The sequence below is a fragment of the Balaenoptera ricei genome, chromosome 4, assembly GCF_028023285.1.
Source record: "Balaenoptera ricei isolate mBalRic1 chromosome 4, mBalRic1.hap2, whole genome shotgun sequence".
Taxonomy (NCBI): Eukaryota; Metazoa; Chordata; class Mammalia; order Artiodactyla; family Balaenopteridae; genus Balaenoptera; species Balaenoptera ricei.
In genome coordinates, this window is record NC_082642.1 from 113,071,113 (window position 1) to 113,086,901 (window position 15,789).

At 40.2% G+C, this 15,789-nt stretch overlaps 1 protein-coding gene across 32 annotated transcripts in view; it reads left to right on the top strand.

Annotated features, from left to right (window-relative positions):
* The window catches only part of ABI3BP (ABI family member 3 binding protein), a 272,912-nt gene that overhangs the window by 67,748 nt on the left and 189,375 nt on the right, over window positions 1–15,789 (top strand). The window contains exon 1 of one of the 32 annotated variants that reach the window (XM_059921273.1): window positions 389–470. The exons of the other annotated variants lie outside the window; for them this stretch is intronic. The gene's annotated coding sequence lies outside the window, so the exon portion shown is untranslated. Of the gene's footprint in view, window positions 1–388; window positions 471–15,789 lie in introns of those variants that run through there. 32 annotated transcript variants of the gene reach the window in all.

Genomic DNA, 15,789 nt, shown 5'->3' on the forward strand with positions numbered 1-15,789 from the left:
TAGTATCCTTACTGCAAGAAAAGCTTAAATTGGAAAAAAGTCATATATATTTATCACTACCAGGAATTCTGACTTAAGGATTTGTCTTCCAACCAGGTGTTAGGACTCCAAAGGGCTATAAGAGGGCAAATTTCTTACTCCTTATGTTCTCACAGCTGCTAACCTTTACATTCACCGCCCTAAGAGAGCGAGTTTCTCACACTGAGCCTCTCAGTTACTCGTCCTGGTCGCCATCTTGCCGGTAACCCCTCAGAGTGATTCCTGCTAGGGAGGAGGAGGACGCGATACCAGTAGCCCTGAGGTGCTCTGCCCTGGAGAGATCCTAGACCAGAACGCTAACATCTACATTCTAGGAAAGATCCTCCTCTGCCTGGAGAGGCAGCACCATGTGGGGAAAGAATATGTATGTTTTCAGGGAGACGGACCTGGGTTCAAACTCAACACAACTACTTACTACGGAGTAGTTCTGGGTAAGTCATTGAACTTCTCTGAGTTTCATTTTTTTCATCTATAAAATAGATAATCATTCAGAAGTGTTGTGAAGACTATAAATAAATTATTATGATAACACTAACATAAACCCTAGCACAGAGTAGGTATGTTTTATCATTTTTGTTAGTTGCTATTATAACAAACTGAGTGGTCTTAGATAATATACCTAACTTTCTGAGCTTTGTTTCAGTTGCTAGTAATGAATGGACTAAATCACTGGGTAAAGTTTTGGTCAGCTCTAAGATTTTAGCGCTTAGATTGAAAAACCTTAGTCTAAGTAATAGTCCTGTGCTTTCGTTTTCTGTTTTGTTTGTTTTTTGGAGGATGCAGTGTCAGTAAAATTGCAGAGGTAGATTGTTTTAGCAGAGCTGTCAGTAACTGAAAAGAAGTAACCATATTTACCTGTCTACCGCAACTAAGAAGTGTTTTCTTGGAAAGGATAACTCCCCAAACTGATTAAGAAACAAAAGAAGCAAAAGCTAAGACTGTGACACAACACTCTTGGCGCACACACAAGTGTCTTCCATAGTCACCATCTTTTAGTCGTAAAGGGGGGATTCCCGTTCAGTGCAATCGGCTGAATAGCGTTGTCAGGTGACTCTTATTAGAATTTCACAGCTGTGGCCTTCAAAGAAGAAGGTGAATCCTCACAAGATACAGCTGAAAGGGTTTGGCATCCCTAGATTTCACTTTTCTTGTCTCTGTCTTACAAAGCAATTTTTAGCAAGAAAGTGGCAAGAATTTTGAACTGTCCTACTAAATATAGATCAAAATAAGACCTTGACACTGTTTAATTTATTTTAACTGATGGTAGTTTTATCTTAACAAGTTCAGGCCAAACTTTAATCATCAGTTTCTTATTCTGACATTTCTTGCTTGCTTTTATTTCACTGGGGAAAATTAATTTAAAAATTTTTTGAATAAAATTTATTTACAGTGATTCAGATATGAAAATTATATGCTTATAAATGCAATTTATATTCCTCTATATTATTAACACCCCTTACAAGTTTTAATTTTTACATTTGTATAGAAAGCAAGAGCAAATGCACAATTTTCTCTCATCATTGCACCCCTTAGAACTTCAGCTGTCCTTTTCTCGCCGTCATAAAAATATTTAAGCATTCTCTATTCATTTTTATGGAAGTGGGATGAAATACAAAATAATAGATATTCTACTATTTATTACAGGGAAGGATAAATATTACCTAATGACAAAAAACAAGTGAATATTTATTGTGCTAAGTGCCCCAAGGAAGGTGATGGTGGATTCACTGAAGAAAAATAGCTGGAGGTTGAAAATAACTGAAGAAACTATATAAGGAATTAATTAAGCTGAAAAATAACTAGTGAAAATGGGCAAGGTAAACTAACAGGAAGAAAAGATACAGTGTCAGCCATTGAAGCCAGCTCAGTTCTCCTCGTCTCTGGCAGAATTAGCAAGAGACTGAGTGGAAAGAGCAAAATAGCAGCCCGCGGTGAATACAAGGTAGTCCCAAAATGCAGATGAGGGATATGATAGTTATGCAGGGGTAGGTAGTATTATTAGTGCCCTTTTACACATAAGAAAACTGAACCTCTGAGAGTTTTAAGTAAACTTCCCAAAGTGCCTCAGATGGGAAATAGCACCAGGGTTTGAACCCAGGAAGTCTGGCTCAAGAACCTGAGCTCTGAAAAACACTGCACTCTACTGTCTCTCAAAACGTAGGGAATTTTAATCTGTTCTTCTACAGCGGAAAGTACACACAAGCCCCTGATTTGTTGCTTCTATAATGTCCTTTATTTTATTTACCTATTTATTTCTTTTTATAATGTCCTTTAAATAGTAAACAGACAAAAAGAAAGGCCATGTATCATGGAAGGAGCCATTGGCTACCTAACTCATTAAGGTTTAAATGAGCTAAAATATGTAAAGCAGTTACTATGTCCCCAAAACTTGGTCTCTTCTACCCATACCACCACCACCATCTTTCTTTATTGTGAGCTGCCCATCTGTCAAGCCCTACTGACCCTACTCTTCCTAAGGCCATATCTGGCCAAGGAAGGCAACATTTTTGTCTCTCTCCGTGAATATCCTAGAGGCTAAGCATTTTCTTTGACCATCATTCTTAATAAATTGCTATTTGTTTTTATTTTGGTGTGTCTAGTCTGTTCCCAGACTCTATACAAATAGAAAACTCCCAGGAGCTAGGGACCCTAGAAGCCTTAGATTTCTTTTTCACGTCCAATGTTGTCATAATTTAGAAGCATGATGAATGAATGAATGGGTGAGAGTCAAGGGAGAGACGCAGGAAGTCTGAAACAGCTGTGGGTCACATTTAAGATGCATTTTTCTCTTCTGTTTAAAACTATTTCTTAGCTCTTTCTCTGGAAATGGTTTTATCACTGGGAAGTATTTGGCTTTAAATAGTCAAGATTAATCCAGATTTTTCATTTAAAAAATAGGAATCTCAGAATCACTTGATTTTCCTCCATGGTGCAAAATTTAGCAGAACTTGAGTAAGCTTCAAAGGGGAATTTTTAAAGAAATTGGCCTAGTGGGTACCAATTTCTTAATAAATGTTATGCCACCACTGAAACAATTCACCATGAGTTTATACCAGAAAAGCCTTGTTTGATAACAGATGCCCATTTCACCTGTTTTGATAAAGATAACATCTTTTCAAAGTTCTATTTTTTCTATTGGATTCAACTATAATGTTTCCATGGTCTTCCTGATCTCACCAAACAACAGATAAACTGTCTCCAAATTTATCATTTCTTGGAAATACAATAAAAGAAACTCAATATTCTAATATAAAGTACAACAATTTTTCCAAAGGTATTGCACAGTGCACTGAGACCAAAATCTAACTTTTAAAAATTTATTCTTAATTATCTCTAGAAGGGTTCCCCAAAATAACGTATGGCCCTTTTGTCATGGGTCAAAAGTATACCCTGTCCCAGATTTATGGCAAGAGGCTTGTTGATGAGAAGTGGTCTTAGAAAGATAGCTGCCAATAGGAGGATAAATTAGAGGGTTATCTGGGACAGATACTAGATAATGTTTAGACTTTATAATTTCCTTTATTTTTAGGAATGCATCTCAAAACCAAGGATTACAATCAAATCCTAGTTTCCTAACTACCCATATATTATTTCCTTAAACATTTTACTTTCTCTGGACACAACACTCTGTCACATACTGATCCCGTCTGAAGTGCTATGCTGTGAGCACCAGCATTTAGTCACATTCTGGTTTGGATTGTTCCATTTTCATTATTTTGTTTTTGTTTTCACTAGTCATGTCTCACCAACCAAACAGCTGCTCAGAGTGAGAGCTGACTCTCACCATCCCTCGTGTACTCCATGATCAGGGTCAATAGATCCGTGGGTGTAGGAACTGACTCTCCAGAATCTGCTGGGAGTTTGCTGGGCAGGTCTCCCAGTCAACACAATAAAGTCCCTCTTTGCCTGGGGTAGAAATCTCTAGGAGAAAAAAAATTATGTAACTGGCTTACAGCGTTGACTCTACCCTACTTCTCAGGCCTGGTTATGGTTTACACCTGCTGTTCTGGCTTAATTATTAATGGTGCTCCCATTTCTCTCCAAAGTGTCCCAGTTTAGTTGAAAAATTGTGTCCGTAATACACACGTGGGAGAAAGCCTTGAATTCTTAGCATCGTCCCCCAGTCTTTCATCACCTGATTCCAAGCTAATAGCTCAGCCTTTTCTCTGCCACTGGGGCTACTCCTCAAGGAGAAGAGGTTTGCCACAGGTTGGCCTGATGCATTTCATGAACGAGGCTGAGCGCATGGTAGCCGCTCACCAAGTGCTGGAGTGGAGGTTCTCATCAACCCACGAACTGATGCTTTAATGTCATTGGGCACCTACAACATGCTGGGCCAAGGGCTTTACAGAGACAGGTCATTGATTCCTCACAGCAACCCCTTGATGCAGGTACTATTAGCATCCTCTTCTCCCCAGTGAAGACAGTAAATCCCTGAGAAGTGAAGGAGTCTGCAGGTGGCAGGCTGGCTCTAAAGCCCGTGCATTTGACGACCATGCCATAGTGCTTTCCCCATGGCGTCTAAGTGTTCTGTGACCTTTGAACCCTATGTACAAACTCGCTTCCTGGGAATTATACCTGACCCCTCAACCCCTGCATGGTAACGCTGACTGAGCATTTAAAAAGAAAGAAAACACCTTGCCGATGTGAAGGCTCTGGTTTACCACCTAATAGTTAACATGATCTAGCTTTATTATTTGAAAGGAAAATATCCAAAGTCCCAGCTTTTCAGTCATATTTCCTGTAGAGATAACATTAACAAAGTGATGCATTCACTGGAAAATGTGTGTGTGTGCAGGCTCTCCATCAAGAGCGAGCCCTTGCCAAACATTAAACAAGTTTACAGACAACACCCTACATTAAATTTCTCTGTGGGGTGCACATATAAAACACAGGCAAGGAAAAAACTACCGGCAATGAAGTCAACAGTTTTAATGTCTAACAGGTCTCTAAGCTAGGAAAGGATGGGTACTGGCTGTGGCAGCAAGTGGTAGGAGAAATAATTTGTTAAGTATTGGTTTCCAGGGTCAGGGAGAGAATTTGTCACCGCTTGCAAGTGAGGCAGGGTTAGCTTGGGACAGTGGCTGAGTGAGAAGCTCCAGACTGAAAGCCAGGATGACAGGAAATGAGGAATTACCTGGTCCATCTAGGTTGTGGTCAGGATGTGGGGAGGGATGGGGGATGGAGGGGCAGGTCGGGTGCGGCTTCCTGGGCACGTGACCAGCGCACTCAGAGGAGCCCTGCAGTGAAGTTTAATGCTTTGCTATCTTGGAAATTTTAGTAAGCTTACCTTTCAGTTTTATCTTGTCAGTGAGGTGGGATGGGACAACGGGTGTGCGCGCGGGTGTGCGCGCCGAGGGCTTGGCGCCTGGGCTCTTGTCTTTGTCTGCCGTTCCCTCCCCTAATTTGCTTCTCAACTGCCTGGTCCCTCACCCGCTGCTGTAGGCCTTCCTCTTCCCACCTCCACTTAGCAACTACTGCTGCCCTCCACCTTCGCAGGGACTTGGGTGTGGATGTAGGGAGGGTCTGGTGGGCACCTCCCCCCTTGGTGACATCTGGCAGGGCGTGGTGGCAGCAGTCCCCGCACTGGCTGGCAATGACACAGTGCATTAGCTTCTTTCCCACCCCCATTCAGGTAGCTCTGTCCCAGGACTGAGGTTACAATCCCTTGGGGCCTTTGGGAAAGTGAGACTGGCTTTTTTTTGCCCTGGGGGCTGAGGTGTGGGCTAAGGTGCTTTGATGCTGAGGCTGCTTCTGGGGGGAAAGGGTCCCACACAGTCAGGAGAGAGGGGATGGGGGGAGGTGAGGGTTTGCACGCCTCTGCAGGGCACAACACGAAATAGCCAGTAAATACCATGACAGGTCAAGACAGAGTCCATGAAAGAGAGAAAATGTTTTATATTTTGGTATCTTTAATGTTACTTTTACAATAGCAGGTCCGTCGTTTGATTTTTTGCGTTGACTGGGGTCATAAACTTACGTAGTAAAAGCACCGGGCGAAGTGTGTATTTTCAGTAGCTTTCCTCCCCAGCTCTCACCAAAATTATAGGAAAACTCTCAGAAAAAGTTTTCAGCAATGTCTTCCACATTGAAGTCTGTCTTTGAAATGCTCCTCTGTTTGGAAAAGGGTGCATCTTTCCTTCCAGACAGCAAACCAAAGAGTGAAGGAGTGTGGCAGAGCTTTTGGGGTCCACGTTACAGTGTTTAGGAAAAGCCCCTTTGAGCCTCTTCCTCCCACCTCCACCTTTTCCGCATCCTCTCTTCTCATCAAAGCTGAGTTCTCATCTCTTATTTAGAGGCTTCACTCTGCAGCACAGAGATGAGGGGCTGCTTCTTACTGCTGCCATCGGTTCTGAACAGTTCCTCTTGTAACATACATACCAACATGAGCTTCATGTCAGCTCCCTTCTGTGGTCTATGACTGAACATTCTAGAATCCCACCAAAGGCAGACGCTCCTAGTCATTTTTGCATTAGCAGTTGCTCTGTGGTCCAAGGTGGCTGCGCCTTTTATGGATCGTTTAACCTTCACCATTGTCCCACCCTGCTTGGGCGCCAGGGCCCTCAGGCTGCCTCTTAAGGGCTGAGAGAAGCCAGAACTGTCGTCTCGGAGCCCCAGGGCATAGCAGAATGTTTTGTCAAAATGGGCATTTGTTCATTTTCTACCTGATTTTGTAACGTTTAACAGAAATAAGGCCTGAACAGTGATGAGTAGGATTTGCTTTAAAATTTGGCTTAAATTATTTTTCAGGTGAAAGGTAAGGATTATCCTTACACACAAAACCACATACTATTTATAAGAACTTCAAAGGAAAAAAATATCAGTTCTACAGATAGGCTCCTCAAAGACGAATTCAGTGATTGAAGTTTACCTGCTTTTCAAAAGATTATTTGCTGTTGCTGACAGCTATTTCCCAGACCTATACTTATTTTTCTTTTCTTTCTGCAAAACATCAAACTTCCTCCATCTTTACTCCAGCCCCAGACAATAAAGGGATAGAGAAAAAGATTCATTCATTCGTTCAGAAAATGTTTGTTGTGCAATTACTATGTTTCTAGGCTTAAAGGTACAGAAATGAACAAAATATGAACTGAATCTGGGCCAGATCCCACGTGATCCTCAGCCCACATATTCCTACAGAGGCTTAGAAATACTCTAAAAGGTGGAAGACTCCTATCTGTGATGATTCATATTGCTATAGACGTTCATTTTTATGTACAGCTAAGGGCAAGGTACTAGTAATCTACTTAGTGATTTATTAAAAATTGCTAAACTTCTATATTCATAAACTCAGTAAGCATAGTAAATTTAGAGCAGAACTGACACTATTTACAACTACTATCTTCTATTTGGACTTCTGGCTTCCATGAGGCTTTGCAAAGCTATGACTTAGCAGGATTTTCCCAATTTTCCAGAACAATGCCCCATTAGTGTTTTTCCAAAAGGGACACTGAACGTCCTGAAAGGATGTCAGTGATATTCCTGAGTTGGTCAAGACTATCAATGGCCACTGCTAGAGCTTGTTAATATGTAATTAGTTTAGGGTTACTTAATTATCACAGATGTGTTTTGTGGTGAGCTTTGTTAATACTACCTTTTGACAGGATACATCTGTTGCCTCAATGATATTTGAGCTTCTCATTTTCTAGTAACCGGGCTTCAGAATGGACGTGGACTTTGCTTCAAATACAAATCATTTGTACCCCATTGCTGAAAGCAGTTTGCTGCTGTGGTGTCAATTTGTTATCTTTACTTTGTCACCGGAATGTGAGAATGGGGGTGGGCGCAGGGAGCAAGGTTGGTTACAGGACTGAAATTTACAACTGCTTAGAGTAGCCTTTCAAGCAATGAGTAGACAAGTAGCATTTTATGGTCTTTTTACCCTCCAACCCCCTCACCAGACTGCACCCCTCTCAGCGAGACTGCCCTCTTCCAGCCCTCCTTCATGGGCCAGCAGGTGAGGGAACAGTGTCTGCAGCACGGGCAAGGCAGCTGAGACAGAACTGCAGCACCAAGGGCCCCCCTGAAGCTCTGTTTGCTTACCCGCAGCATGGCAGCACTTAAGATTGTGCCTTTTAAGAACTGACTAGTCCCAGAGTGGAACTCTCTGCCTGGGCTTAAAACAGAAGGAGGCTTTTCAAGGGTAATTTTCAAACAGACATTACTCAGTGTTGATGAAATAAGGCACAGGACCTGTCTGCCAAATGTTAAAAGCTAAAGGGAATACTTAAATTTGGATTGTACCCCTCAGGTCAGATTACAGCTAACTGTGGCATGTGGACGCTTGCAGATACAGAGAAAAGCTAGTAATATTTCTATATGGAGATTTCCATGACCATAGATGTTTTTTTTTTCACGTTTTGTGGATGATGTTGTTCTTAATAGGAGTCTTATGATATGCCACATTGACTTCCAATGAAATAGTTACCTTAGCTCATCAAATCCTAAAGTACCTTTAACTATAAATCATACCACTATTTTATATAAATCTAAGAAGGAATAAAGCTGCTGATTAATGATACTGCTGTTGCATCCCTCGGGGCTTGTGAGGGAGCTTCCTTTGACGCACTGATACATAAATTTTTTTTTTAAACATCTTTATTGGGGTATAATTGCTTTACAATGGTGTGTTAGTTTCTGCTTTATAACAAAGTGAATCAGCTATACATATACATATATCCCCATATCTCCTCCCTCTTGCGTCTCCCTCCCAAATTCCCTATCCCACACCTCTAGGTGGTCACAAAGCACCGAGCTGATCTCCCTGTGCTATGCAGCTGCTTCCCACTAGCTATCTATTTTACATTTGGTAGTGTATATATGTCCATGCCGCTCTCTCACTTCGTCCCAGCTTACCCTTCCCCCTCCCCGTGTCCTCAAGTCCATTCTCTACGTCTGCATCTTTATTCCTGTGCTGCCCCTAGGTTCTTCAGAACCATTTTTTTTTTAGATTCCATATATATGGTTTAGGATACGGTATTTATTTTTCTCTTTCTGACTTACTTCACTCTGTATGACAGTCTCTAGATCCATCCACCTCACTACAAATAACTCAATTTCGTTTCTTTTTATGGCTAATATTCCATTGTATATATGTGCCACATCTTCTTTATCCATTCATCTGTCGATGGATACTTAGGTTGCTTCCATGTCCTGGCTATTGTAAATAGAGCTGCAATGAACATTGTGGTACATGACTCTTTTTGAATTATGGTTTTCTCAGGGTATATGCCCAGTAGTGGGATTGCTGGGTCGTATGGTAGTTCTATTTTTAGTTTTTTAAGGAACCTCCATACTGTTCTCCATAGTGGCTGTATCAATTTACATTCCCACCAGCAGTGCAAGAGGGTTCCTTTTTCTCCATACCCTCTCCAGCATTTATTGTTTGTAGATTTTTTGATGATGGCCATTCTGACTGATGTGAGGTGATACCTCACTGTAGTTTTGATTTACATTTCTCTAATGATTAATGATGTTGAGCATTCTTTCATGTGTTTGTTGGCAATCTGTATATCTTCTTTGGAGAAATGTCTGTTTAGGTCTTCTGCCCAAGGGTTGGGTTGGGTTGTTTGCTTTTTTTGATATTGAGCTGCATGAGCTGCTTGTGAATTTTGGAGATTAATCCTTTGTCAGCTGCTTCGTTTGCAAATACTTTCTCCCATTCTGAGGGTTGTCTTTTTGTCTTCTTTATGGTTTCCTTTGCTGTGCAAAAGCTTTTAAGTTTCATTAGGTCCCATTTATTTTTGTTTTTATTTCCATTTCTCTAGTAGCTGGGTCAAAAAGGATCTGGCTGTGATTTATGTCATAGAGTGTTCTGCCTATGTTTTCCTCTAAGAGTTTGATAGTGTCTGGCCTTCCATTTAGGTCTTTAATCCATTTTGAGTTTATTTTTGTGTATGGTTTTAGGGAATGTTCTAATTTCATACTTTTACATGTACCTGTCCAGTTTTCCCAGCACCACTTATTGAAGAGGCTGTCTTTTCTCCACTGTATATGTTTGCCTCCTTTATCAAAGATAAGGTGACCATATGTGCGTGGGTTTATCTCTGGGCTTTCTATCCTGTTCCATTGATCTATATTTCTTTTTTTGTGTCAGTACCATACTGTCTTGATTATTTTAGCTTTGTAGTATAGTCTGAAGTCCAGGAGCCTGATTCCTCCAGCTCTGTTTTTCTTTCTCAAGATTGCTTTGGCTATTTCGAGTCTTTTGTGTTTCCATATAAATTGTGAAATTGTTTGTTCTAGTTCTGTGAAAAATGCTGTTGGTAGTTTGATAGGGATTGCGTTGAATCTGTAGATTGCTTTGGGTAGTATAGTCGTTTTCACAATGTTGATGCTTCCAATTCAAGAACATAGTATATCGCTCCATCTGTTTGTATCATCTTTAATTTCTTTCATCAGTGTCTTATAGTTTTCTGTGTACAGGTCTTTTGTTTCCTTAGGTAGGTTTATTCCTAGGTATTTTATTCTTTTTGTTGCAGTGGTAAATGGGAGTGTTTCCTTAACTTCTCTTTCAGATTTTTCATCATTAGTGTATAGGAATGCAAGAGATTTCTGTGCATTAATTTTGTATCCTGCTACTCTACCAAATTCATTGATCAGCTCTAGTAATTTTCTGGTAGCATCTTTAGGATTCTCTATGTTTAGTATCATGTCATCTGCAAACAGTGACAGCTTTACTTCTTCATTTTCGATTTGGATTCCTGTTTATTTCTTTTTCTTCTCTGATTGCTGTGGCTAAAACTTCCAAAACTATGTTGAATAATAGTGGTGAGAGTGGACAGCCTTGTCTTGTTCCTGATCTTAGAGGAAATGGTTTCAGTTTTTCACCATTGAGAATGATGTTGGTTGTGGGTTTGTCATAAATGGTCTTTATTATGTTGAGGTCAGTTCCCTCTATGCCTACTTTCTGGAGGGCTTTTTATCATAAATGGGTGTCGAATTTTGTCGAAAGCTTTATCTGTATCTATTGAGATGATCATATGGTTTTTATCCTTCAATCTGTTAATATGGTTTATCACATTGATTGATTTGAGTATATTGAAGAATCTTTGCATTCCTGGGATAAATCCCACTTGATCATGGTGTGTGATCCTTTTAATGTGCTGTTGGATTCTGTTTGCTAGTATTTTGTTGAGGATTTTTGCATCTGTGTTCATCAGTGATATTGGCCTGTAGTTTTCTTTCTTTCTGACATCATTGTCTGGTTTTGGTATCAGGGTGATGGTGGCCTCGTAGAATGAGTTTGGGCATATTCCTCCCTCTACTATATTTTGGAAGAGTTTGAGAAGGATAGGTGTTAACTCTTCTGTAAATGTTTGATAGAATTCACCTGTGAAGCCATCAGGTCCTGGGCTTTTGTTTGTTGGAAGATTTTTAATCACAGTTTCAATTTCAGTGCTTGTGATTGGTCCGTTTATATTTTCTATTTCTTCTTGGGTCAGTCTTGGAAGGTTGTGGTTTTCTAAGAATTTGTCCATTTCTTCCAGGTTGTCCATTTTATTGGCATAGAGTTGCTTGTAGTAATCTCTCATGATCCTTTGTATTTCTGCAGTGTCAGTGGTTACTTCTCCTTTTTCATTTCTAATTCTATTGATTTGAGTCTTCTCCCTTTTTTTCTTGATGAGTCTGGCTAATGGTTTATCAATTTTGTTTATCTTCTCAAAGAACCAGCTTTTAGTTTTATTGATCTTTGCTATCGTTTCCTTTATTTCTTTTTCATTTATTTCTGATCTGATCCTTATGATTTCTTTCCTTCTGCTAACTTTGGGGTTATTTTGCTCTTCTTTCTCTGATTGCTTTAGGTGTAAGGTTAGGTTGTTTATCTGAGATGTTTCTTGTTTCTTGAGGTAGGATTGTATTGCTGTAAACTTCCCTCTTAGAAATGCTTTTGCTGCATCCCATAGGTTTTGGGTCGTCGTGTTTTCATTCTCATTTGTTTCTTGGTATCTTTTGCTTTCCTCTTTGATTTCTTCAATGATCTCTTGGTTATTTAATAGTGTATTTTTTAGCCTCCATGTGTTTGTATTTTTTTACAGATTTTTTCCTGTAATTGATACCTAGTCTCATAACATTGTGGTCAGAAAAGATACTTGATACGATTTCAATTTTCTTAAATTTACCAAGGCTTGATTTGTGACCCAAGATATGATCTATCCTGGAGAAGTTTCCGTGAGCATTTGAGAAGAAAGTGTATTCTGTGGTTTTGGGATGGAATGTCCTATAAATATCAATTAAGTCCATCTTGTTTAATGTGTCATTTACAGCTTGTGTTTCCTTATTTATTTTCATTTTGGATGACCTGTCCATTGGTGAAAGTGGGGTGTTAAAATCCCCTACTATTATTTTGTTACTGTCAATTTCCCCGTTTATGGCTGTTAGTATTTGCCTTATGTATTGAGGTGCTCCTATGTTGGGTGCATAAAGATTTACAATTGTTATATCTTCTTCTTGGATTGATTCCTTGATCATTATGTAGTGTCCTTCTTTGTGTCTTGTAGTAGTCTTTACTTTAAAGTCTATTTTGTCTGACTTGAGAATTGCTACTCAGCTTTCTTTTGATTTGCATTTGTATGGAATATCTTTTTCCATCCCCTCACTTTCAGTCTGTATGTGTCGCTAGGTCTGAAGTGGGTCTGTTGTAGACAGCACATACACAGGTCTAGTTTTTGTATTCATTCAGCCAGTCTATGTCTTTTGGTTGGAGCAGTTAATCCACTTACATTTAAGGTAGTTATCAATATGTATGTTCCTATTACCATTTTCTTAATTGTTTGGGGTTTGTTATTGTAGGTCTTTTCCTTCTCTTGTGTTTCCTGCCTAGAGAAGTTCCTTTAGCATTTGTTGTAAAGTTGGTTTTGTGGTGCTGATTTCTCTTAGCTTTTGCTTGTCTATGGAGGTTTTAATTTCCCCGTCGAATCTGAAGGAGATTCTTGCTGGGTAGAGCTATCTTGGCTGTAGGTTTCTCCCTTTCATCACTTTAAATATGTCTTGCCACTCCCTCTGGCTTGCAGAGTTTCTGCTGAGAGATCAGCTGTTAACCTTATGGGGATTCCGTTGTATGTTATTTGTTGTTTTTCCCTTGCTGCTTTTAATATTTTTTCTTTGTATTTAATTTTTGACTGTTTGATTAATATGTGTCTTGACATGTTTCTCCTTGGATTTTTCCTCTATGGCCCTGTCTGTGCTTCCTGGAGTTGACTGACTATTTCCTTTCCTATATTTGGGAAGCTTTAAACTCTGATCTCTTCAAATATTTTCTCAGTCTCTTTCTTTTTCTCCTCTTCTTCTGGAACCCCTACAATTCGAATGTTGGGGTGCTTAATGCTGTCCCAGAGGTCTCTGAGACTGTCCTCAATTCTTTTCATTCTTTTTTCTTTATTCTGCTCTGCAGTAGTTATTTCCACTATTTTATCTTCCAGGTCACTTATCCGTTCTTCTGCCTCAGTTATTCTGCTATTGGTTACTTCTAGAGAATTTTTAATTTCATTTACTGTGTTGTTTATCATTGTTTGTTTGCTCTTTAGTTCTTCTAGGTCCTTGTTAAACGTTTCTTGTATTTTCTGCATTCTATTTCCAAGATTTTTGATCATCTTTACTATCATTACTCTGACTTCTTTTTCTGGTAGACTGCCTATTTCCTCTTCACTTGTTTGGTCTAGGGGGTTTTTACCTTGCTCCTTCATCTGCTGTGTGTTTCTCTGTCTTCTCATTTTGCTTAACTTACTGTGTTTAGGGTCTCCTTTTCACAGGCTGCAGGTTCATAGTTCCCATTGTTTTTGGTGTCTGCCCTCATTGGGTACGGTTGGTTCAGTGGGTTGTGTAGGCTTCCTTGTGGAGGGGACTAGTACCTGTGTTCTGGTGGGTGAGGCTGGATCTTGTCTTTCTGATGGGCAGGACCATGTTTGGTGGTGTGTTTTGCAGTGTCTGTGACCTTATTATGATTTTAGGCAGCCTCTCTGCTAATGGGTGGGGTTGTGTTCCTGTCTTGCTAGTTGTTTGGCATAGCGTGTCCAGCCCTGTAGCTTGCTGTTTGTTGAGTGAGGCTGGGTCTTATCATTGAGATGGAGATCTCTGGGAGAGCTCTCACTGACTGTTATTATGTGGGGCCACGAGGTCTCTGGTGGACCAATGTCCTGAACTCAACTCTCCCACCTCAGAGGCACAGGCCTGACACCTGGCCAGAGCACCAAAACCCTGTCAGCCACATGGCTTTTGGAACATCTGAGGTCTTCTGCCAGCATTCAGTATGTGTTCTGTAGGAGTTGTTCCACATGCAGATGTATTTCTGATGTATTTGTGGGGAAGAAGGTGATCTCCACGTCTTACTCCTCTGCCATCTTGAAACCACGTCCTGATACATAAGTTTTATATTATCTATTTTTTGTAAAAAGAGATGATTTTATTTTTAATAAGTTCTTTGTTAGAATAGCTTTAGGTTTAAGAAAAGTTGCAATTATAAGACAGAGAATTTCTGTGTACTTGACATCCAATTTCTCCTATTCACATCTTATGTTAATATGGTACATTTGTCACAACTAAGGAACCAATATTGATACATTATTAGCTAAAGTCCACAATTGATTTGATTTTCTCCATTTTAACCTAAGATCTTGTTCCATTCCAAAGTCCCATGCAGGACACCACATCACACCTAGTCATGTCCCCTTAGGCTCCTGTAGACTCAATCTCCCAGACTTTCCTTGGTTTTGATGACCTTAATGGTTTGGAGAAGTTGTAGTTAGGTATTTTGTAGAATGTCTTTCAGTTTAGTTTTGTCTGATGTTTTTTCTCATGTTTAGACTGGGGTTTTGGGGAGGAAGAGATGTATTACTTTAAAAAAAATATTAAAAGGAAAGTAAGCAAAAGAAAAATTACTGCTAAATATTCTTCACCTTGAGAATCCAAATTTCGTGCCTCACCCTTCAACTCAGAGTTATTGGTAACCTTGTTTTTCTACCGCATCACTCTGTGCCAGCATGAACAGTGGTTAGGCCATGTTTTGGAAACACTGCTCCCCTGGGTTTCCTTCCAAATCACTGACCCTCTTCATCCAGTTTTGAAGCTGTTCCTTTCTTGACCTTACTGGAAGGTGTCAGGCAGTGGCAGCAAGAACCCAACTGCCCCTGGCCGGTGTACCATGCCACTGACTGTTAAATGTATTTGAGAGATTTTAAAAGCTGGGGAAAAAGTATGTCTTAGAACAAATGAAGTATGGTATTCTGAACTTTTAATATGCCATTTCCTATAAAACAGCTTTATATTGAATATTGTCAAATTACCATTTGGGGTTCAGACATAAATATGTTGATGTTATGTCTCCAAATCAAATTAAAACCAGTCAACTTCCACCTGCTAGATTCATGAAAAGTTGAATATATTTTCCTTAAGACTCTATCACTGCCCCCACAGTTTTCAAAATCCCAAGGAGCTGGTACAGTCCCGATGGAGGCCCATCCAACTTCTGCATGCTGTATGGCTTAATTGCATTCACGACCACCTCGCCTGCACTAAGCCCTGTTGTGGGCTGGTCCTCCACCACCGTATCAGGTGCCTGCTTGCCAAAATCCCTGCATGGGCGGACACAGCTGCTCAGAGGAGACCCGTTCTGTGAACAGGCCTCTGGCTCAGTGCCCAGTGTTCTCCTTGGCGGGTTTCCAGGGCGGCAGCTCAAGGGTCTTACTCTCCAGCCCAGAAGCATTCCTAAGACTCCATCTACCTCAAGAGAGCAAGAGGAGATTCCAGCCTCCA